The 23,595-nt window shown below is 41.2% G+C and overlaps 1 pseudogene; it reads left to right on the top strand.

Annotated features, from left to right (window-relative positions):
- The window catches only part of LOC115089436, a 1,328,227-nt pseudogene that overhangs the window by 955,049 nt on the left and 349,583 nt on the right, over positions 1-23,595 (top strand).

The following is a 23,595-nucleotide window of genomic DNA, read 5'->3' as shown; positions in this document are numbered from 1 at the left end:
ATAGCTAAAATAAAATTCCTAACTAAAATAAGATATAGCTAAAAAACAAATATCAAATCCTATCCTAAAACATCGGTTGATACAGCAATGTCTCTACCTTAAAAGGATTAATTAAACAGACCCAACCTTATCACAGACTAAAATAACTCTTCAAAGATTCTAAAACTAACTACAGAACTAAAAACAGAAAGATCTTCCTCTAGAAAATAACTGTGCTGAAACGCAATTGTAGGCCATCTGAATCATCTTATAATCTGACTTGAGTAGGCTTTACTAAAAAACCAGGTCTTAAGCTCACGCTTACATTTTTTAAAATTTGGCTCTAACCTTGAGGCAACTGGGAGAGAATTCCAAATTCCGGGGCCTGCTAAGGACAATGCTCTGTCCCTCCCCTGATTAAGATGTGCCGACTGAACATTTGGTAAGGTTAGTAGGCCCTTATTTGCCGAGCGCAAATTTCTCTGCGGGACATGTAATTTTATTGCTGCATTTAACCAATCTACTTGGTCAGCAAAGATCAATTTATGCAAAATACACATAGCTTTAAATTTGATGCAAAACTCAATCGGCAGCCAGTGCAACTTAACCAGGATTGGTGTGCTATCATAAAACAATGCACAATAAAAAGCTGGCTGCCAGCACCTTAAAAACCTTTAGACAACCCTCATGAGCTTCCCTTGTGTCTCACTCTTTACCACCCTCCCCCTGCATCCTAACCAAGCCAGGGGTTCAATGGGCCAAAAGCTTTCCACACTTTACTCTGCCAGTCCCATATTTCAAAATAGAGACCAACTGAGGCTTTCTCTCAGCTGTTTGGAGATGGGCTGAGGGGAAGGAGAATAAACCAGAGAAGAGAGAAATGAACTGGAAGAGGAGTGAGTGGAAGAGAGAAATGGAATGGAGAAGTGGGCAATAGACTAGAGGAAGGATGGATGAAAAGACAGAAAAACTGACCCAAGTTAGAGAGCGAGCCCTATCATTAGCCAGACCAGCATTATGGAACTCATTGCCACTCAAAACAAGATTACAGAGAGATTTAAAACTCTTTAAAAAAAAGTTTAAAAACATGGCTTTTCAAAAAAGCATTTTACAGTGAGAATGGAGAATATGAAGTATAAATGAACAAGCTAAAGAACATCTACACACAGCAAAAGTCACCTAGTAGCGTACTTGTATATTTTATTATTTTTACTCATTATTATAGACTAATTTAAGAGATCTGCAGTATAAAGTACAATTCTTGTATGGTTTTTCCTATTAACCATAAGAACATAAGAACATAAGAAGTTGCCATACTGGGTCAGACCAAGGGTCCATCAAGCCCAGCATCCTGTTTCCAACAGTGGCCAATCCAGGCCATAAGAACCTGGCAAGTACCCCAAAACTAAGTCTATTCCATGTTACCATTGCTAGTAATAGCAGTGGCTATTTTCTAAGTCAACTTAATTAATCATATAAAAGGACAAGATCCAGATCACGCATCATATACCTTATACTATGAAAACATGTTACCGATAAATGTTTGGGCACTTTGTTAGTAAGATTTTAACCAAATATAAATGTACGTGCCTCTCTGTAAACCCTTGTGATGGTGCATTACTAAACGACGGTATAGAAAAGATTTTAAATAAATAAAATAAATAAAAGTGGAACAAGGGGCTGGAGAAGGAGACAGGTGGAGGGGGTGGAGGGTAGTGGGCGAGATGATGCGCCTGACATGTAGTGTTCAGGTGAAATATTGGCCAGGATCCTGTCCATGTCTTCAGTCAGACCTGCCAGAGGGATCCACCCCTTGTTTCACCCCTAGCCACCAATGTGACTTAAGAAAAGTTTTTTAAAAAGGTTAATGGACTGTTTCCACTGTTCCTGCACTTTTTTATGGGTGGGGGAAGAGAGAGTATGTGAAAGATCCAGTCAGAGCCTGTGAGTGTTTGTGTGACTATATGTGAGTAAGCATGTGTGAGTCAGTATGTGAGAAAGTGCATGTGTGACTGAGTGTATACATCTATCAGTTAGCATATGAAAAATTGTGCATGAGGCTGAGCATTTGTGTCAGTGAGTGTGTGAGAAAGTGTGTGTGAGGTTGAGTGTTTCAGTGTGTGAGAAAGTGTGTAAGACTGAGCATTTATGTGTCAGACAGCATGCAATAAAGTGTCAATCAGTGAGCATGTGTGTGCATGACACAGCATTTTTGTGTGTGACAGTGAGTATGTGAGAGAGTGTGTATTTGAGAGTGAGAGGAGAAAGTCTGAACACATCCCTCACTCATAACCATCTCAGGGCTTTTGGAATCAAAAGAAATCGTTCTGGGGCATTTTTTTAATTTATTTATTTAAGAATAGCGGATTTTCTTTTTTATCTTTATTGGTTTTAATTGTTGGATGTTTGATGTGTCTGCTGCTTTGAAATATTTTATTGGTGTTTGGGAATTTTTTAAAGATTTTACATTAAATTTTAATTATTCGATATTCTATTCATCAAGGGCCAGATCTTAAAATCTACATGCTGCCGTGAGCATGTTATAAAATCCGGGCTCGGCGCACGCAAGGGGGTACACACATGTGCACCTTGCACGCACCAAGCCCGAGGGGAGCCCTGATGGCTTTCCCCGGTCCCTCCAAGGCCGCTCCGAAATCGGAGCGGCCTCGGAGGGACATTTTTTTTGGCCACCCCCCACCTTCCCCTCCCTTCCCCTATCTAACCCACCCCCAGCCCTAACTAAATCGTCCTCCCTACCTTTATTTCAAAAGTTACGCCTGCCTGAGGCAGGCGTAACTTGCGTGCGCTGGCTCGCCATCCCCCAGCAAAGGCCACTGTGCCGGGGGATTCTGCCCCGCCCCCTGACCGCCCCTGGACCGTCACCACGCCCCCGGACCCACCCCTGGATCGCCCCCTGATCCCCCGGACCTGCCCCCAACCGCTGCCATGCCCACTGGCCCACCCCCTTCCTGCCCCTTTTTCGAAGCCCCGGGACATACGCATATCCCGGGGCTTGCGCGTGCTGCCGAGCCTATGCAAAATAGGGGGTGCTTCGGGTCCGGATGCAGTCCAAACAGGGAGGAAGAATAATCTTCTGGGGTCCCTTGCATTTCAAAATCTATTTACACTCCAGACTCACACTGGAAGTAGAGGTGACAAACTGCCCAGAGAAGGAGCAAAGAAGCCAATAACAGCAAGGGAAGGACTGATTCACACCAGTGTTCAGCCATACAGTTCCCTCACTGGGTGTAATAAATCTCAGAGAAAAAAAATTCACTTGGAGTCCAAGGATGGTGTTTGAATGAAAAGCTTTACTGTAACTTAAACAGTTCAAAAAATTAAAAATAACATCAAAAATATAATGACAATGAAAAATGTCAGTTTTCCATCTTGGATGTTCTCATTTCGCTTGCATGGAGAAAATGTCCTCCTCATGCAATGTGGGATAACTGGAATTGGGGAAAGTCAATCACCAGATAGAATATCCGTACACATAAAAACTGCAGGGAAACAGTCCCAAATGCAAAAACATCCAAATTCCCCTATGGGTCAAAATCCTAAACTTTTTTCTCAACTTGGAAAAATCTCAAAAGGGTTTAGGCCCTTGAGTCCTTATTTCAAAAATATCAAAATTCTTCTTACCCTTACTTCTTCAGGTAGCTCATGCAACAAAATCCTTACCCCAATCCTTTGGGATTCAGGGGTATGCCCTACCCTTCAGACCGCTGAAGTTCAGAATGCAAAACTCTCTATCGAAAGTCATTCACTGTCCAACTATGAAAGTGATGTGCAGAGGCTACCAAAAAGTATCAGTCAATCTCCTCTTGAGACCCTGGGATGATCTCAAACTCTACTCTCCTTCCAATCCAAACTGCTCAAAAGTAGCTGAAATCCTGAAGGGATCTCTTTTTCCCTAAGTTGAAATCCTGGGGAGCTCTCCTACTTCTCCAACAACTATCTTAAGATTTTGGGGAAATCTTTAGCTCCTTCACTTGCTTCAGTCTTTCTCTCTCCAACCCATTCTCCTCACCCACTGAAGCATTAAGCATGCTTTCTGGGATTATATACCCAGTTACCTTTCCCCCCAAAAGGTCGGGTTACAGCAATGGGAAGAATCCTAATTTACAAAACCCCTCCTATTAGGCCTAACTAGAAAAAAACATTGGGAAAACTGTTAGTGACTGGCAAAGCCTGACCACATATGTATTCTTTTTATTAGCATGTTTTTTCTATTATGATTGATGTTTTATACTTCATGAGTTTATTGTTGTTTTATGAAAAATTGTGATATTTCTGTTTTTCCATTGTTGTACTGCATACAGTGTGGCTTACTGAAGTTTCCAGTTCAGTTTTGTCTGTATGTTTCTATTTATATTTTATGGTTTCGTTATTCTATATTTGGTGAGGGTCTATCTGTGTTCTGCATGTGCAACCAAGGTGAGGGATTCTGCTAGCGTGCAGTTTCTGTGTAAGAATCAGCAGCAGCCTCATTAGTTCTATTTTCCTAATAGGAGGTATATTGGTGTTTTAGGTCCTGATGTAATATTCATAATGTTGCCTTTTCATAAGTAGGATTGTTACTGTTTGAGTGCTGGCAGTTAGTACTATTTTGGTATGGGAGGTTTGCTGTATTTTAATTCAGTTTATGCAAAGCTTTTCAAGGGCCAAGTCCTCATGCAACATGGCTAACAATAGGCCTAATAGCATATGGATCCAAATGTCTTTTGCAGGGTTTTGTGGCTGGCACCATAGTAGTACATGTAAATATAGTGTACATGTTGTTATAAATGATGTTTAAGCTCAGAAGACTGTACTTTGAATGTCCTTTTTCATATAAAATCAATTATAAATGCATAATTTTTAATTGTGTGTGTGGAGGTGGGGGTGCAAGGCTATAAGGTTATCTAGGATGCCTAATACCCATGCACTTGTCCTGGCTGCACTGGTTCCATGTGGGAAAGCAGGAATCCATTTCGAGCTTTGTGTCAGTGGCTATCCTCAGTCTCAGCTGCAGTAGTGATGTATGCAGTCTTCACTATGGCTAAATTTTCTTTTTTTATAATCCCAGAGGAATCTAGTGGCATGGATCACTGCTGGTCCTCTCTAACTTGGAATAAGTAGGCAGCGCAGAGCTTGGAAAACCATAACTGCAAAAGCAGCAGACCATGTAGCACACAGTCAATGGGAAAGCACTGGAATAGTGGGAGAGGGACAGAATTGGAGGCAAGCTACAGTCTCAGAAAGGGAGGGGTGAGCTAGGAGGAAATGCCTGTGCATTGTTAGTGAAGTTTCTGTCTGAGGTGGCTGGACTGAGCTCTGAGAGGGGCAGGTAGCTATGGAACCAGTGAGTCTTCTGGAAAGTGGGGGTGCTGAAAAGAGGAGGGTAAGAGAGGGTGTGCTGCAGGCTGGTAAAGGGCTGGCAGCAAGCAAGAGCTTTACATAAAGATGCAGGGAGCACTCACTAGGGGGGTCATTTTCAAAAGGATTTACATGCTTAAAACTGGGTTTTACATGTGCAGATGCACTTTGTAAGTGGGCTTTTGAAAATGTCTACAACATATGTCATTGAATTGTCAATAAGTCTTAGATGCATAAGTGCACTGTAGGTACATAAATGGACTTTTGAAAAATGCTACAATAGCATGTTACATTTACACATGTAACTCCTTTTTAAATTATCTCTTAAGTGTGCACATGAGCAGCAGCACAACAGCAGAATATGTGTCTGTGTCTGAGCCACTGGTTGGCAATGTGGTTGCCTCATCACTTGGGAACTTGTTCAAGAGCTGATTGGTTAGAAAAAGGCTAACACCAGGTCAGGATTCCAGGCTATATATATACATGAGAGAGATCATATCTACAATGAGATAGAAATAGGATGAAAGCAGCCCAGAGAAAGGCAACCAATATAGTGAGGGGTCTGTATCAAAAGCCATATGAGATGAGACTGAAGGACCTGAATATGCATACCCTGGAGGAGAGAAGAGAGAGGGGAGGTATGATGCAGACCTTGAAATTCCTGAAAGGCATTAGTGATACACAAGAATAAAACCTTTTTCAGTGGAAAGAAATCTGTAGAACTAGGGTCATGATATGAAACTCTGAGGGGATAGGAGCAGTGTTAGTAAGTATTTCTCCAAGGATGGTGGATGCATGGAATGCCATCCCAGAAAAGCTGATGAAGTTCAAAAGGGTATGGGTTAAACACAAAGAATCCATAGTAGCTAAAGAACAGAAATGAAAAAAAGAGTCATTGCCCTAAAAGAAATAAACAAACAAAAACTTGCAGGGTAAACTGGATGGACCACTTGCATCTTTTTCTGCTGTTATTTACTGTGTTAACCAGACTTGTGAGGGGCACAGGGCCAACCAGCAGAATGGTTCAGTTTGCTCATCCCTGGTCTAGGGTGTGCTCTACTTCTTAGTTATTTAGGAAAAATGTGGAATTTACATTAGAGATATTTTGACTCCAGGTCACATGAAGGACCTCTCAAGGGTTGCCTTGGCATGCTTTTGGGAGTTGTTGAAACATGTGCTGCACAGAAAGCATACAAGGGTGTCCGGCATATAATCCTTGGGCCTATTTTGAAAAAATCCTCTGGGCTGATATTTTCCTACAATCTGCCCCTGGTTGTGTGCAGAATCAGAACTGGAGACAATCAGTGTAACCAGCTCTGAAGCAGAGTAAAGCAGAACAGCAAGGAGGAATTGGTGGCTTGGCCCTGGCCTTGCGTCTTACCCCTTCTCCACCTCCTTCCTGCCCCAGATCCCCAAAAGCTTTCTCTCATGGGAGCTACAAACTTGGCAGATAGACAATTTAAGCTACTCTTTGTGCAATATAAATATTGTATATACATAAAAAAAAAGCAAACACCAGAAATACACAATTCCTAGAAGAGTCAATCCCGCAACATATATGAGATATGTATAATTATGCAAATCTAAACATTTGTTCTTTTCTCTCATACCATCACATTTTGAAGATTGTTTTAATCCAAAAACACATTGGCTAATTTTCAAAGGGAGTTAGATGCCTAAATTAAACCCTTTGAAAACAGACAGGGTTCAGTACCTAAATTTGGGCACCTATTTTTTCACTAAGCACCTATTTTAGGTTCCTAAAAAGTGAACATGACTAGGGGAGAGATCAGGTCAAATGCTGGGTAGGATAAATCCCGAATGCTAGACCCAAAGGCATACAATCAAAGATTTGACCCTTATTTACAACATTTCTGCAGGGTAGTTCCTACTTCTAAGTGATCCAGGGCTCCCTGTGGGAAGCATAGATTTAAGGACCTTTTGCATGTGTCACCATTATATGGTCCTTGTAAGTCCCTTGGCAGACAGCACTGACAATCTCTAACGTTTATGACAGGAATAAATATGCTTGAAGCTGAATGGTTTTCAACTTCTTTTACTGATAGTTGATCAAAATGGATGAAAATGGTTTAAATCCAATTTTACAGGTAGAAATAAAATAATAAATATGTGACCTTACTCTTCCAGTAACAGTTTTTGGGATTTGTAATAGCCAATTCCTTAATGATTTTAACTCCTTTTTTCCAATCAGAAAGTATAAACTTTCTCCCAATCTCCTAAATTTACAACAGATTCTTCTGCTGTGGAATGGTCATATTAGAAGTCCCAATTACCACTTCTGAAAACTTTTCTATTCTCATAGATCTCCTTCTGATAGCACCAAGTTTGTACTTACTTCCCAAGTGTAACTCACCTAGGTCAATAGTGAAAATACTCTTAAAAGTACATTACTAGCTCTTACTCTCATGTAATAGATGTGAATCCATTCCTCTGAATGATACAGCTGCTGCTTAGGTTCTTTCCAGGAGAAAGATACCGCTTCCTCTAGATGTTTTGGAAACTGAGCCGCTGGTGTTGTAAAGATTTAACTATAAGGGAACCTTTGTAAGATATATACTTTTTATTTCTAAGCTTAAAGACTGAATCCATTTCATAGAGACAGGCAATTAACTTCCCTAACAGATGTATCCTGTGAGATAAGGACATATACAACGATATTTCCTAGCTCAGAAGTTAGAAGCAAAAGCAGGAAACTGAAGGGGGGGGGGGAGGGGGACTGAATGTGTCAGTAACATGAATCTGAGTTTAACTGCTTTTGATGTCACACAAAAAAAATATATTACAGCAGAGTGTGGCTTGCCAGCATGAATTAGACAGGGACCTGAGACCTGTCTACACAGCATTGGAAGATGTGCAAACAAGTAATTGCAGATGTAAAACTGTGAACCTTTTGTTAAACAGGACATGATTAACAATAAAGGTCTGATATTGACAACCTTGCCATCCAATCAGATATGAAATGAACTCTAGCCAATTGATAACAATTTACTGGCATTGCAAAGTATTCCTCTAATTGTCATATGGCTCAGTCATACCTACTGAGATATCTGGAAGGCCAATTAATCAGATGTCTAGGAACTAGCTAACCAATGAAAGAGGCCTAGCACCAGACATCAGCCACTTATGAGCCAGATACCAATGATGAAAAGCTAAGCTCTGCCTACAATAACTGCATGCAAAATCATCAGCACAGAAGTTTAAACCAAAAAGATTTCAATGGAAAACAGGAAGTGCTGGCGGCATTATGTCTCAGAGAGTTCTGGCAACATAGCGACATTCTCTACTAAAGATTTTGATTTGGCCAGACTTTTGAAGCAGCTCAACCTCTGGTCATATAAATCTTGGATGGGGGTTAAATAACTAATCAGCCTCACAGGGTAGCAACTTTAGGTGGTAAGCTATGTTAATACATTTTTAGATGAACTCCTATTTTTAGGTGATAGCCCGGAGCTGGTAGACTCATTGGAAAGGGTGGGGGTCACATAGCCTATAATTTGTTTGTACTTGGTTACAGATCCCGGGAAGTAGAAGGGTCCACTAAGAGTTAACTATATACCCATTGGGAGCCTGGGAGATGCTAATTAGCCTGGAAATGAATTTGGGGTGACAGGAATCGAAGATTTTGAGGTAGGCTTCTGATTTATTTTCTCTGCATTGATTCAACTTTTTAGAATATACCGTGTGGTTTTTGTTTAGTGAAAGAGCTTCTGCTGTGTTCAGTGACATTACTAGCTTTATTTGCTTGCACTATAATAAATAAACAGGAAAATGGTTAAAAATGCAACTTTATATTCCGTTTATTGTCAGGAAAATTCTGCTAATAAAACATGGGTGCATTCTTATTTGTTTGTGCCTGATAATGTGTCTTCCCCAGTAATTTACAGTACCAAAAGGCACTCGGCCCAATAGAAAAAAAATCAGAGAAACACTTATTCAAATAGGGCAACCCAAAATAGAGAAAGCAGGGTGGAGAATCTTCCTTCTCTAAACAGAAAGGTCTCTGAAAAATCTGGACCAAGAATAGGGGTTAGACAGTATGTTCCTTCTCAGTCTCTACCCAGGTTTATGTGAAAAGGACCCTCTGAGTGATCACGGCAATAGCTGTCAACACTCTGTATCTTCTGACTTTTCACTCTCCTTGTTTTAGATGTCCCTCACTATCACTCTGTGCATATAGAACCTACTTCATGCAAGTATTAATTTATCAGGCTACTGTAGAGAAATTATGTAAACATGTTTTCAACTACATTAGGCATTCCTGGACTTTTAAGCTGGGGGGGGGGGGGTGTAGAATAATTTCCTGCCATAAGTAAACACAGACATTGATGGCCTCAAATCTTTATGAGATCACTGTCTTGATAGCAAAGTTAGCTGATAAACTTAATCCAACTAACTTTGGAGGTATATTCAATAGTGCAGCTGCATTATTGATTATAGCCAGCTACCTTTATCCAGCTATCTTCAGGATAGCTCTTTGGCTCAACCAGACTTAGCCAGATAACTGAATATCAGAATTAGCTGGATAACTTAGCCAGCTAACATAACTGTTATTGTTTGGGATAGTTGTGGGTGGATCCTTGGGCCGGTAGCAGATGACCACACCCCGGGAGAAGATCCCGAGAGGGACCACTGGTCAGGCTCAGAATTTGGAGACAGACACACACTAGTTCTTTTATTAAACAGTATATTGAACCACCAGAGGTGGCAGTAGTGAGCTGGAAGCGCCCGGCTGGGCTGTAGTCCCTCAGATACTGGAACAGCGATCCCAGGATGGCAGAGCTGTAGAAAAACTAAGTATAGTGAGTAGGCAGGGTATGCAGAGTTCAGGAACAGGACCGTGATGGTAACACTCACACAATAGTCTCTTGAAGCAGCCCAGGAGCTGGAATGGATTAGGCCCTCGAGGAGTGAGTACCTGGTTCCAGGGAAAGCTCTGAGAGAGAGATGGTAACTCACTGGTGTTGTAGGCAGCGATGACTTCCTGGCAGAAGTGGTATTCAGAAGCAGGTCCGAGAACGTGGGCCCTCGAGGAGCGAGTACCTGTTCCAGACTGCGACCTGAAAGGCAAAAGAGAAACGAGGCCCCCGAGGAGCGGGTACCCCTGGTAAGTCCGAGGAGGCAGAGTAGCTAGGAGCATAAGAAAACCTTTCCTTTCCTTTCCTTTCCTTGCTAACTCAATTGGTTAGCGAATACAGAGACCTTAAATATCCGGTGCAGATGACGTCATCTCAGGGGGACGCCCCTGAGTTTCACGTCACTGCTGGTACTTGAGCCGGGGACGCACCACGCGCGTGCCCTTAGGCTTCTGGGAAATATGGCGGAGTGCAGCATCTTGCCGGTCCGGGGACGCTGGAGGAGGGCGGCAAGATGACGCCGCGGCAGCCAAACATCCAACAAGCAAAGAGGGAGTCGCCACAGAGGTAAGGTGGGCGGGGTGCAAATGCACTTTATGCCTGTAAGTGGGCTTTTGAAAATGTTTACAACATATGTCATTGAATTGTCAATAGGTCTTAGATGCATAAGTACACTATAAATATGGGTCACAACAATAACTCCTCCCTGAAATACCCTCAGAATACTCCTAAGTTATCAGGCTAAATTTTAACCAGGTAATATTCATTTAGCCAGATAACTTCTGAGTTATCCAGTTATATGCTTTTGAATATTGACCTCTAGAAGAATAGCCCAAGGGCAGAGGTGTTTCCCTATTCAAGTTAGTCTTGTTAAAGGTGCAGAGGTCCATGGACTGGCAGTGATTCCAAGTCTCCTGGCCTTCTAACCTCTGCACCTTTAAGGGCTAACTAAGATGTGAAATGATCTGGGCCGAGACAAATTTGAGGGGGCACAAGCCCCATCGTAGCTATGCCTCTACTACAAAAGTAGCTCTTATAACTAAAAAAAACAGCAACAAGTAAGAAAAGCATTACCTAGAATGTGTAATACTTTCTAGAAGAGTGGGCCCTTTGTGCTGTGGTGAAATTGGCACCACCTAGTGGCCAAACCCACCAGGCTCACAACAACAGCTGGCAGAGAAGCCCTTATATGGAAGCAAATGGAGCTTCACCTACACCAGCCGCCTCCCCCGCAGGTTGAGTCCTTGGGTTCTGGCAGCCGGCAGGTCTTAGGTTGGTCCACAAGGCAATCCAGGAGAAGAGAGTCTGAGTCCAGGCAAAGGGTCAGGGCAGGTAGCAGGCAGCAGAGGTGAGAGGAAGAGCAGTGGTCAGGGCAGGCAGCAGATGAAGCAGGGTTGGAATCTAAGCCATAGATTAGAACCAGGAAGTAAAGCCAAGGGAAGAGGAAACAAAGAACAAGACAGATAAGACAAGGCAAGGAGACTAACTAGCACCACACACTGGACCACAAGGCATACCAGAGGACCTGTGCTGAGGTGCTGGCTGGTTGAAAAGGACTTCCTTATATACTCCTGGAGGATGTGATGTCATCAGCCAGCGCCACAGGAAGTCCCAGCTAGGGAACCTATAAAGGAAAACCAGAGTCCTTGGAACAGCATGCTGCCAGAAGCTATGCTGGAGTCACTTTCAATCAAAGGTGAAGGGCGTAACAGAATACTTTCCAAGTTCTGTCTCCCAAGTCTTGCTGTTTTCTTCTTTTTGTAGTTTGTACTTTTGTATTATACAGGCATTGGTTTGCATAATAAAATTCTGGGCCACTAGGAATAACGGAGTTTGGGGAATTGGATTTAAACAGATTAATTTTAAAAGCTAGATACGTGCCCATATCAGGAGATGGCTGTGCAACTGGCACTTGCACATGTCCACCTAATTTTTTAAGGTGGGCAGATGCACGCAAAAGTGATGATGTGCGAATATCTTGCATTGGCCAAGAAAGGGGCATGGTGTAGGTGGAGTGTGGGCATTCTGGGGTGTGGCCAAGAGATATGCGTGCAAATATCTATGCTCCTGGGTGTGCACCCAGCTGCAGTGCAGCCTAACTTTACTTCTGTTATGGAGGAGGTGTAAGTTTAAAAATAAAAATGTTTCAGGCAACTGTGAGGAGTTTGAGGGGGGTCTGGGTTAACTGGGGGAGAGGTGCTGGCTCAGGAACTAGGGGGGGAGGGGGTTGGGAGGACCTAGCTGTAGACTGGGCAAACTGGTGGACAAATTGGTGAAACTGGTCATGGCATGGACATGCACTTGTTATAAAATTTCCTCACTTTCATTATGCGACTGTGCATGCATGTTATAAAATTGCCACATCTCTGTGCCTGCGCCAACGCACACAAGTATATGTGCAGCTGCACATCTGTTTAAAAGTCCCTGTGAAGACCCAAAATGATTGATGGGGTTGGAAGAGACCAATTTAGGGATTGGGGAAGGGGACCCAGGCATCTCCAAAAATGATCTAGCTCTGCCTCTAGTCTGAGACAGTTCTAGTAGGTGCTCATGAAAGCATTGATGCATGTTTGGAAGAAAGGCAGTGTAAATTTGTTTGAGAGAATGTCAGAGCATTATTATACTATAACTTTACTCAGATAATTACTTTTGCCTGTCAAATGTAGGAGGGAAGGGGATTTTATCCTAATTCATTTTTCCAGCCTCACCTCATGAAGAAATCCAAAGAAAAGTGGTAAGTTATGAATGCATACAGAAACCCACAATTCTGGAATAATTTAATATGCCATTCTATTAGTTGTCCACTGTTTTCTCTTTTTAAAATATAGATCATGTCTTACAGATTCACAGGACATTTGGTTTTTAATAAAAAGTGAATTTATGAAAAAAAAAACCTTGGATATGGGGTACTTGAGGAATGACTTGAAAAACACTGGACTGAATGGCTTTATTTATTTATTTATTTATTTATTTTGAACTTTTCTATACCGAAGTTCAAATAACAGAGTTAATTATCACTCCGGTTTACATTGCAACCATAAAAAACAGTGACAAATTTGTCTTACATAGAACAGGGGGAGAGAAAAAACTTGGATACAGCTTAAGCATGGGGAGTAACGTGTCAAAACTGGTAAGAACTGATAAGAGTTGGCTTTTTGGGGTAACAAGGTATTCCGAGGGAGGGGGTAGGAATGAGGGATTGGAAGGGGGGTTGAAAGGTGGGGGGGGAGGGTAGCGGAGGGTTACCATAGATTTAATGAAACTAATATAAATATATTAAATAGCTTAGGCAGTGGAAGAAAAAGTGCTTAGGCATCTTTTAGGCAAGCTTTCTGTGCATCCCAAGCTTGCTTGCTCGCGCTCTCTGCCCTCTCTAACATTATTACTAAGGGTGTGGATATAAATATATAAATATATTTTTTATCATTCTGTTTTTTAACATTTGTTTTCTGTTTTAGTTGATATATATTTCAGTTCATGTTGTTTATCTGAACCATAATGAACACCAAAGTGAAAAAAAAAAAAGAAAAGGAAAAGGAAATGGTTGGGTTCCCCTTCCCCTGCCAGCCTCTCCCCAGTGCTGTGGAAATAAAACAATTAAAGCCCCCCCCCAGGACTACCCTTTTCCCCCTCCCCCTCCCCCTCTCCCACCCCGATGCAGCTTATACCATCTGTGGGGATTTGAGTAGTCCAAATGGGGCAGGCGTGATCTCCAGTCACTCCTGCCCTCCTGGTTTCTGATTTGAAAATGCCGGCATTGTTTGGTTGTCCAGCTGTATGCTGTACAGCTGACCGCACAACGTTAGAACTTAAAAACTGTCATACTAGGTCTGACTAAGTGCCCATAAAGCCCAGTAACTTGTTTCTAACAGTGGCCAATCCAGGTCACAAGTATCTGGCAGGATAGCAAATAGTAGATAGATTCCATGTTGCTTATGCCCAACGATGAAGAGTGGCTTTCCTTAAGTCTACCACTTAATAACGGTATATGGATTTTACTTCCAGGAACTTGTCCAAACCTTTTATAAACCCAGCTACCTTTTTTTTTATTTGTGCTATTTTATTCGGTATGTTGAATCTGTAAGTTGCCTTGAATGTTTTTGATATAGTGAGTTATAAATTTGTTAAATAAATAAATAAATAAATAAATAAATAAATAAATGAATGAATGAAAACAGCCTTTACCATATCCTCCAGCAATGAATTCCAGAGCTTAATAGTGCCTTGAGTGAAAAAGTATTTTCTTTAAGTTGTTTTAAATGTGCTACTTAGTAACTTCATGGAGTATACCCTAGTCTTGTTACTCCACTGCATTGGGGGAGGGGGTGAAGTGGGTGATAGGGAAAGATCCAGGAGGTTTCATTGTTATATTTCAGCAGTGCTGTGGAAGAGGGGGAGGTTGGAGGCAGTGGTGAGGGACTGAGCTGGTGACCCAGGCCTCCATTATGAAACAAAATTTAAAACCCAACAAATGTCATTTTCTTTTCTTTTCATTTTTAATTACTGTATATGTAATGAAGCAGAGTGTTTTTCGTTTATTTTTTTATGTTTGATAATGAATGCATATCTCTAGTTATTACTTAGCATTTTATTTTGTATAAAATGTCTCCATATTTAACTTTTTTTCTTGTGATCCTTTGCACAAAAACATTTTATATAGCATAATAGCATCTTTTGTGAGTAGTTCATTTGCAATAAACAGCTTCCAGGTTGATTAAATGCCTTACCTTCATTTCAGCATTTTTTCAAGCTGTCAGCCATGTCATATTTGTAAAGTACTTGCAAACATTAATCCTTAATTACATGGCAAGAAAAGAAATTTAGTCAATAGGGGGAAGAAAAATAAGACATTAGTCTATCATAAATAACACTAAAGAGTAGAATGACTTAACCCTGGCACTGTTTCTCCCAAAGATGCCAAATGATCCAGTTCAAGGAGGGAGATTTCAGGCCAGTCCTGGATTTCTGACAGCCCTCATCTCGATGCATTATGGTACTTGCAGTGCTGATTTCAAATGGTAGAAGTAGGAATTACAAATACCACAATGCACTGGGATATAAGTTCAAAATGAAGATAGGCCAAAAATCTCTCTACTTAAAGAGGACAATGTGGCAGTTCTGAAATCCAGTCCTTGGAAACTACAACAAGATCAAGTTTTCTGGACACCCAAAACATCAACCATACTTTCATCTGGATTTGACCAGTTCATGCACATGGGCTGGGGTATCCTGAATAACAGATGAGTTTGCAGCCTGAGAACATGAGCTAGAAAATTTCTGTCTTAGAAGTATGCACAGACTTTATATTTTGTTTTCTTTTGATTTTTTTTTTATTAATTTATTTTGTTCCTTAAAAATAAAATCTAAATGAAATAAAAATAAACCAGAAACAAAAAGAAAAAGAAAACAAAATGAAACAAAAAATGTTGAATCTGCACCCCCCAAACCCTCCTTCCCTGTAGTTGAAAATTTCTTAACAGGGCAGGAGTGATCCCTGGTTGCTCTTGCCCTGCCATCACCACGGCTGGAAATGGTGCCAGCAAGTTGAGGCTGGCACTGTTTCCATTAGTGGCACAAACGACCAGGGATCACTCCTACCCTGTGAAGAAGTTTCCAGCTTCAGGATAATAGGTTCTGGGGGTGGGGGAGACCAGGAATACTTTTTTTTTTTTTAGCAGCAGACTTATGGCCTAAGTTTTATTTTTTTAATGAAAAAAAACAAAATTTTATTTGGGTTTTTTTTCCATTTCATTTTAAAAATGAATTGAAACAAAACAGGACATTTCATTAACATTTCCCATCTCATTTCTCATTTATTTAAAAAAAAATCACTTTTTTTATACCACCACCTTAAGAATCATTCTGAGCAGTGTACAACATAAGTTAAAACAATATAACAGGATATTCACAACAGCACCAACACATAGAAATAATAAAAACAAAGTATGTCCCTATAGTCTACTCTATTTAACCCAATAACTCCTTCACTAAGCTATTAACATCTTAAACCCTTTCTGATTTAGTTGTAGAACCACTGTCTTGTTCAATAATTCCTTTGAACCATAACCCAATATAGGTCTGAATTACTAAATGACAAGTTACACAGCGACGCGCTGCCAAGAAGTGCCATTTTGACTTTAGCAATGGTGCTGGCAGGAGCTCAGTGGCTCACCTCCTTCCAGGAGCTGGCATGGATAGTTTCAGGGTTATTAGAGGGGGAGTCCAGACATCTATGATTCTTTTTGGGGGTGGGGATCAAAGAGGGGATAAAACCATTTGTGATAATTTTGCAAGGAGGGGGGTCCAAAGGCCTGTGATGTTTTGGGGAGATAGAGGCCCTGTACAGCCCTTTGTTTTGGAGAGAGGCCCTGAGGACATGGCCTTTGCCCTGCTGTTAAATGTTAGCATGCTAGCACTGCTGGCATACTGCCATTTAACACCAGCTCTTAGCAGGTATTAAATTCACCAGGACCTGATGGCCTTGGCAAACTTAGCGATCCTTGCTGAAAAGGGTGATAACAGCCAATGAGTTAGTTATCATCCCTGCTGAATATTTTTCATGCATGTGCACGTTCGCTTTAAGTGTTACCACGTTCAATTTAGTTCTGGTTCTTATCTAGGGTAAATTATTAGTGATCGGGCCACTATTTTGCATTCATGCTAAATGATAGCACACTCAGTGACAGCAGCCCTTAGTGAGCTGGCCAGTAAATTTCTAATTTTCTCAAAATATCATTCTGCAACCTAAGTTTCATTATCTTGTGCCTAGTCATTCCAGGTAATAACATATCAATATAACAGAAAAAACTCCACATTTTCAGTTTAAAAGTGATGAGTTTGAAAAATATTGCATGCAATACCAATAATTCCATTGCATAAAATATAATTTCCATAAATGACTTCCATGTGTTTTAGATAAGCTATGTTGTAGATACATTTCATCTAATAACAATGTAAAGCAGTTGTACCTGAATAACTCTTGAAAAATCCCTCACACTATGTAATGAGATTTAGAAGGGGTAGGCAAAAACGTCATTACAGACTGGCTGTATAGATCCATTGTGGCTCGCACCAGAATGTTTTAGAGAAAGTAAAAAAAAAACCCCAAAAACAAAGGCATGGGATCAAATAAAGAATTATTTAAAAAGAAATTATATAGATAATACCTGAATGTGTATACTACATCTTTGGGCTTCTAGAACAATTAAAACCAGTATCTATGAAGGCAATAACATTACAGTTTTTCATCTGCAACTCATATTTTACCCTTGCTTCTAACCCCCCTCCGCCCCCAAAACAAATATCTAAGCTAGCTATCACACTGACAGCTCTTGGGTATGGGCAACATGCTGCATTTCTGTACAGAACATTGAGTCAGGCCTCCATGTATTGGGGGAGGGGGAGGCTGTGAATGCCCCCTTTATAAGGTGGAAGCTAGGCTCAGGACTTGAACCCAGGTTGTTCCATTGGCAGCACTCAGCACTGCCACTGAACCATCGTGCTGCCCCCTTTATATGGTGATCGCCAGTAAAATATATGATAAACTGTTGAAAAAGGAACGACTGCTTGTCAGTCTGTCGAGATAAGGAAAGTGAAGGAAGAAGAGGATTTCTTGTCAGTGCAAGGCCCTGGAATCAAATAGCACTGCCAGCATTCAAGAAATCACTTCTGACTTCAGGTCAGTAGCATCCATTTATAAAACTGTGTGGCTCTTACAACTCTTTTCCTGATAAAATGAGCATGGATGCCCTGCCTTAATTTACTATGTCCTTGGTCTGTCAAGGAGAATGTTCATTGGAAACAACCTGGGGCAATGAATGCCTGGTCTTTGATCAGGCCTCCTGTGCAGTCTTGTCAAAACACCCATGCCAGTATATATTTCTGTTCTACCCACCCCTCATGAAGAAGTGACTGGTAAAGGAAAGAACATCTTTCATTCTTGATAAAAACATGTTTTTTTAGCAAATCCTTCCCCTTGCCCCCAATAATTTTCAGCCGTGGTATCGCACATAATTTTTTGGCTGTACTATAAGCGACCAATTTGCATATTTACACACTCTAATGAAAAAAAAAAGTGATCAATTTAAAGCAAGAAGCTTATTGTAAATGGTGTTGCTTTACATTTCAATAATTTGCATTAACAGTGCTGGAAATGTGTAAACTTTCCTTTTCATGCATTTAAAATGAGATCAAGATCGCTGTATGAGATGAAGATCGCTGTATGAGAGCGCATACATGTGTAAGGAACCCTTGGTTTCCTTACCAAAGGAGTGATCCAAGTTTGTAGGGAGGAACAGAGAGATTACTGGACAGGGCTTGGGGTCTGAGCTCCCCCCTGCTCCCATCTTAGGGTGTGAAATTTTGTTTGATTTTCAGTTAAACTTCGGTGGATTATAGTTGTGGATTTTTGGTTAATTGTACAGAAGGCAGGATGTCCCTGCCTCCTGTTAATTATTTTTGCTAACATATCTAGGAGAGTTCTCCTTAGTTACCTTCATGTGAATCAGTCTTCCTGTCTGACTTATGTTGGCTTATTTACTCTTTTGAGTCCATTTTTTGGAAGCATTTTCTGTGAGAGCCTTGGTACCCCTTCACAGAGGATTTGGACAAATCCCTGTGTAAGGTTAGACTAAGAGGTAGGGGACACCTGCTCTCTGTCTCACCTCCAGTGGATTGATCAGTGACTCGATCCGGAGCTGTTCTTCATCAGTAACTCTCCTCTTATTGTGGGAAGGGAGGAAGTTTTTCTACCCTTCCTGTCTCTTATTTGTTTTTCCCCTTTGGAGTAGAATTTTTTTTTTCTTATTCCTCCTATTTGAGACTGAGTGCCCTTTGCACCAGGGACTCAGCTCCCAAAACCATTGAGAGAAGAGGTGTCTTTCACCTGGAAAGAACCTGAAGAGAAGAGGTGTTGTCATTGAGGATCCCTGCCCATCAACGGAGGGAAGCAGTTGAAGGTATTGTTCCAGTGTCCAATATTTGGGAGGAAAGTGCCAACTCGGTGCTTCCAAAATGAGACCTAAAATATTCAAGAAAGCTGCAAGAGGGGTATGAAACTTGGGACTTGTATTCTGATAAATAATTGGTACTAAATTCTAACCATTCCTCAGCAAGGAGAACTTCAGATTAATTTGGGAGTTGGAAGAAGGATTACACTTTCTTCAAGCTGAGTAATTGAACAGGAGAAGGAGATAAATTGCTAAGGAATTGGCTTCCATAAATTCAAAGTCTGCACAGAAGAGTGAGGTCACAAATTTATTAATCTTTTTCTTCATTATTATCCATCAACTTTATTTAACATCTAAGAGCTGAAAAGAATCTTCATTCAATTTATTAACTATTAGTAAAGAAGTTGGAAACTACATTGCTTCTCAATTTTATTATCGCTGCTGTAGACTGTGAAGATTATCAATGCTGTTTACAGGAACTGGAAAAAAGGGCTGTGCATTTTATCCAGTTCAAAAGAGCCTTGAAGCTAGGTGTCCCCCCACAGGGAGCCCTGGACCACTCAGAAGCTGTCTATGGAAGATTATTGCAAGTAGGGTCTATATTTTATTATTGTGTGCCCTTGGGGACTTTTACTAGGGTTCACCTACCCAGGCGTTACACATGCTTTTTCTGAATGTGGGGCAGCTGGACCAAATCCAGATGAGGCACTGGAAGCCAGAGAGGAGATGTCGCTCTTGGGCAAAGCCTGCTAAAAATCATAGGGGCAAGAGATGCTAACCTGTGGAGGCCAGGTGGAAATCGAAAGGACAGAGAAAAGCAGACGGCTGGCAGAGAAGCAGGAAGAGAGAAATAGGGTGTGGGGCTTAATCCCGTTCCCTTCGCAAAGATGAGGCATGAAATCTGGGCATGGTTTCTCTTCTCATTTTCACTCAAAAGTTCAGCATATACAGGACAGGTCACAACTCAGTTCTATAGCCTAAAATCATCAAATAATACCAGGCATGCTTTTAAGGGGTTAAATACCAACCAGTATAACTCAACGCAGCAAATTAAACCCCCCCAAAAAAAACCCTGCTTTTTTACACTGGCAAATTTCTAATTTAAAAAAAAAACCCTAATAGCTGATTACCTAGTCTTCATAAATGGAAGTTCCCTACCAGTGTATTAATTTTCAGCCTGTCCAGACTGAAGTCTGAGCTTTATCTTCCTACCTGTTTCTCTCTGCCAGCTTTCTGCTTTTCTCTTTTCTTCTTTTAATTCCCTACTTACTTCCACTTTCAGACCCTACTGCCACCAAGGCTAAAATCCCTTGCAACTACAATTCTGTGCAAACTTTGCCCAAGAGTAGAATCACCTTTTGTCTGATTTCCAGGGTTTACTTTAGTGCTCCCTCTACTGGCCAGCTGCCCAAAGTTTAGGAAAGATCTGAATGTTTCCTACAGTCGCATATTGTAAGTAACTGCTTCAGACGTGACCAAACGTTCTGGGAAAAAGGGAACTGTGTGGTCTTGAAAACTCAGGTACAGCTTTGCATAATTCTAAACCTGGTGCTATAAATTGATATCACAAGCTAAAAATAATCCCGATTTCTGCAGCATCCATGCGGTTACTAGCACTCTGTACTACTACGTGCTAGGTGTGCATTCAGTACTCATAAAATAAATATACTTGAATAATCATTAAATAACCCAACCAAAGTAAAGACTACATTATGGGCATTTTTATTATCTGCCTCCGCTGTTACAGCTCTTTAAGGAAAAGTCATTAAAAGATTTTATTAACACTTAGGGCTGGATTCACTTAAGGTTTTTCTCTCATTCTGAATCCATGGAGAGGGGAAAAAAAAAAAAAAAAAGCTTAGTGAATCAGGCCCTTAAATCTTTCAAAGTGACCTGTGTTGTCAACATGTTGACAAGGTGAGAGTACATTATTAAAACATACTTTCCTGCTCCTTTGACTGATCTGGCAGTTGCTACAATGGAAGTAGAGGAAAATGAAGCAGCTATGGTAGATGCTAAAGGTGGACTGCCATATTCCTTGGAGTTTAATTTTGCATACAGGGCTATTAATGTTTAAATCTTTATTTTCTTTGCCATTTTCGATTCATAATTTAGGGGGCCCTTTGGTTGAAGGCTAAACAGGTACCAGAAGATACTGAAGAAACCAGCAAATTAATATGACTCTGGATCCATGAAGTCTGCCGGGTTTTTTGTGATAGACTTATGGATGACAAAGACAGGAAAATGTTCTTCCAAATTGTCAAGGTAAAACTCTAAAAAATAAATAAATAACAGATTCCTGGTGATTTATGGCCATTGTATAACAGAGATACGGTTTTATGTTTCAGTAATGTACTAATGCATTATTGAAGGAAACAATGACTTTTATATCATTTATGTGATTACAATGTTGCCTAGATTAATGAAATTCTATTTTTAAGCCAGGTACTTCAAGTAAAAACCAGACAGAAGATTCATGGTATAAGTGGGGACTTCCTGCTAAATTAAATTGAATAAAATTATAGATGATATGATCAGTGCCATGATCACTCCACAGTCAGAGAAACGACAGGAAATGACTGAGAAACCATATATCATTCTTGTTTCTCCTATTTCTGCACTTTCTTTTCTTGGTCTAACTTAGGCTGTTTTAAACTTTACCTAAAGGGCTTAAATCACAAAATACAAATTAACTGCAGCCAATGATTTGAATTTCTCTTCCTTTCTCCTAAAACAAGCATTCTTTACTGGAGACTATACTGACTGACCCATTGTATTTTTTTTTTTTTCCAGGTTTGTCCATTTTCCTGCAGTAACTTCACTTCTGAGTTTGGATACCTCTGGATACGTCTGGATCTTTTGTATTAAAAACTTTTTTGAATCATAAGTTTATGGATACAGAGGGATGGACTTTAAGAGGTACGCCCGATTTTATAACATGCACACGCAGCCGCGCGCATGTTATAAAATCTGGGGTCGGCGCACGCAAGGGGGTGCACACTTGTGCACCTTGCGTGCGCCGCGTCCTAGGGGAGCCCCGATGGCTTTCCTCATTCCCTCCGAGGCCGCTCCAAAATTGGATCGGCCTTGGAGGGAACTTTCCTTCTGCCCCTCCACCTTCCCCTCTCTTCCCCTACCTAACCCGCCCCCCAGCCCTACCTAACCCCCCCCCCCCCACACACACACACACACACACACACCTTTGTTTAATAAGTTGCACCTGCTTCTGGACAGCCGCTGTGCTGGAGGTCTCGGTCCCGCCCCGCCCTGCCCCGCCCCTTTCACAAAGCCCCGGGACATACGCACGTCCCGGGGCTTGCGCACATCGCTGGGCCTATGCAAAATAGGCTTGGCGCGCGCAGGAGCGGTTACACGCGTAAATCCTTTGAAAGTCTGGCCCAGAGTGTTTTTTCCTGCCCTATGTCGGGTTTTTGTTTGCTTTGCGGTCACCTTGTTTTGCTTCATTTTCCTGCAGCAACAAATAAATAAAGCAGGTGGTCTTGTCTTTCCCACTTCTCAGTCTCCACACAGAGCTCCTCTCCTTCTCTAGCTCACCTTGTGGGCTTGCCTCTCAGACTCCAGGGCTGCATGACATACTCTTCTTCCTCCCTTTTCTCAGTCTCCTCTGTCACTCCATATGCTTCCTCATCACGCCTCTGTTCCCAATCCCTTTTCCTTCTTTCTGTCTTGCTTTCCTTTCCTCTCAGCTCTTTTGTTTCATCCGTATGGAATTCTTTCTCATTGGCCTTTTTTTCTTCTCTTTTTATATTTCTTTCTTATGTTTGTTCTTTTTCAATCATTTTCATCATTTATCTTTTCCCAGTAGGGGTGGTCTTTATGCTCATGCCATCACTTTCCTACTGTTCACTTTCGTTTGATCCTAAAGACCTCCCAATCTTGCTGTTGTTTGAAGAATTGATCAGACAGTTACTATATCTGATCAAACTTATGCCAAGAAAAAATATGTTTTGTAAGGTTCATGCCTGATACAGTGTGGGCCTGAAAAAGGGTCTATGAACCACACTATAAGAAACAGACAAGGCATTCAGTAGCCATATAGAGCCTAGAGTATGCTTGACAGTAATCTCCCAGGGAAAGAAGTAGGGGAAAGAAAAAAACCCAAAGATGTTGATAAAAGGTACCTAAGGTAAGAGTCCCATGGTGAAGAATGGCAGGAACTCCAAACCACTCCCATGACAAGAAAAGCAAGGAGGAAGAAGAGAATAGAGGACTGCTGGGAGAAATCTGGAACTGGGGAAATCACAGCTGGGAAGAACAGATCTTAGAGAGAGAACATAAGAACTTAACATAAGAACATAAGATATGCCATACTGGGTCACACCAAGGATCCATCAAGCCCAATATCCTTTCTCCAAACGTAGCCAATCCAAGTCACAAGTACCTGGCAAGTATCCAAACATTAAATAGATCCCATG

This window comes from Rhinatrema bivittatum, chromosome 4 (assembly GCF_901001135.1).
Source record: "Rhinatrema bivittatum chromosome 4, aRhiBiv1.1, whole genome shotgun sequence".
NCBI classification, from domain to species: domain Eukaryota; kingdom Metazoa; phylum Chordata; class Amphibia; order Gymnophiona; family Rhinatrematidae; genus Rhinatrema; species Rhinatrema bivittatum.
The sequence above is the reverse complement of the archived record's forward strand: the minus strand, read 5'-3'. Positions and strand labels throughout refer to the sequence as shown.